Here is a 2034-nt window from a genome sequence, read left to right as displayed (position 1 = left end):
AGAAGAGAGGAGAGAGGAGAGTTTTAAAATACCAAAAATATCTTTGCATTAAGATTTTAATTTAAAATTACCAAATTTATCTATTGATTTGTGGTTAATATTGGTTCTCACAGTTACCACAAACAACTCAGTTCTCCCTTGAATAGGCCCCTATATATATATATATATTCATTTGAATGTTTTTGGTCTTGAATTGAGTCCCACGATCTTGACTATTCTTTGATTTCGTCTCTTGAGTCTATTCCATATTACTATCTCGGTATATCGGTTTGCTTGGCGGATTCGGACTCGTTGTTTTGTTCCTTGAATTGTATGCCATAGTACGGGTACTACTTCATGTGGCACACTGAAAGTTTATGGCGAAGTCAAGATCCCAGGTTGGACGGGTGAGACTTTCTGCGGTTGTGAATACTCATTGCTCAAAAGGGAGGAAAAACAATGAGTAGGGAACCTTGGCACATACCCTGTAGAGGAAGGAGGGCAGTGCGAGGTTTCCCGTAATGTACGATTCTGACTTGGACTTTGGCATGATCCCGAAAGGTGAAGGACGGGGTGATGCACTTTCTTCGTTATGTTTACCGATTCGATCTCTTGGTTCTTGATATTTATTGGTATTCTAACGATTGTTGAGCATATTTGGTTATTGATCTTGTTTCCTTGTTGTATTGAGCATCATTGGTATGGTGATTTGAATATGGAATTCTATGATCTTAGCATCTGGTACGTAATTGTTCACTCGGTTTCTTGTAAGTCTCGGTTTGCATTTAGATGATGTCTTGAACTCTTTTATTGATAAAAGTTTATTATGTACGTTTATAAACATGTGCGATATTGATATGTAATACTTGACTATTTAACTCACTAAGCGTTGGCTTACCATTTAAGTGGCAACCTCTCTCAGGAAAGAAGACGGATAAAAAGAAAGAACCCGTTGTTTGACTTGAAGATTATTAAACCTCACATTTCATAATGTAAAAAGTAATGAAAAACAACAAGTGATGAAGAACCAGAAGACCAATGAAGACATCAAGGCAGAAACGACTAAGTCTGGAATTCAACCAGAGGATCGATGGACAGTTCAACCAGAGGACCGATGGACAGTCCAAGGATGCGATGGAAAGAGCATTCTCATCGACCCTCTGATCAATCAACACTTAGAAGATTTTCTAGCAATTCATACAAGCATGCGATGGAGATTCGAAGATAAGGATAAGATCATCATATCATGAGTGACAGTTGGAGATGACAAGTCAATAGCTGGAATTCGAGTTTATCTTAATATTAATGTTTAACCATATGAAAGATAAACCTTTGTTAAATAGAACATTTGCTAGAAAATAGTATTAGATAGTTATCTTCTTATTAGCCATTTAGTATAAATAGGTGATCAGATCTATTGTAAAAATAAGGCTTTTACGCATTGTTTTACGTTTCTGAGTTTATAAAGTAAAACCTTTGAAGCTCAAGATTGTTCATAAATATTCTTATTTTTATTCTTGAGTCTTCATAACTTTCTTCATAAAATCRATATAATTTGGTTATTCATAACTAGATTATTAGTGTTATTGAGAGACCTGAGATCAACAATTGGTATCAGAGCCTATTCATTGATTTCCCAATAAAAAACGATCATTCAAAAATCTCTCAATTTTTGATCTTCTTTCTCGTCAAAAAAATTACCTCTTCTTCTTCAAAATTCTCAATGGCCAACTGGAATTCTGCTTACAATGTTGGGTCCCTCACAAAGCCCCCAACTTCTCAACGAGAGGAATATCCTCAATGGAAAATCAGAATGGTGAATTTTCTGGAAGGAATGGACAAGAATCTCCAGCGATCTATACAGGATGGTCCCTACATTCCACAAACTCTAGTCCCAAGAGTTCCAGGAACAAACACCACAGCTGAAATTCCAGCCTACTATATGCCCGAAGATGAAAGGAACTGGGATGAAGACGATAGAGAAAGAATCAAAATTGACAAAAAGACCAAAAGATTGATGATTATGGCGCTACCCAACGAAATCTTCCAATCCCT

Source organism: Cynara cardunculus (assembly GCF_001531365.2).
Source record: "Cynara cardunculus var. scolymus isolate 2C chromosome LG 3, CcrdV1, whole genome shotgun sequence".
Taxonomy (NCBI): domain Eukaryota; kingdom Viridiplantae; phylum Streptophyta; class Magnoliopsida; order Asterales; family Asteraceae; genus Cynara; species Cynara cardunculus.
Note: the sequence above shows the minus strand (reverse complement) of the source record.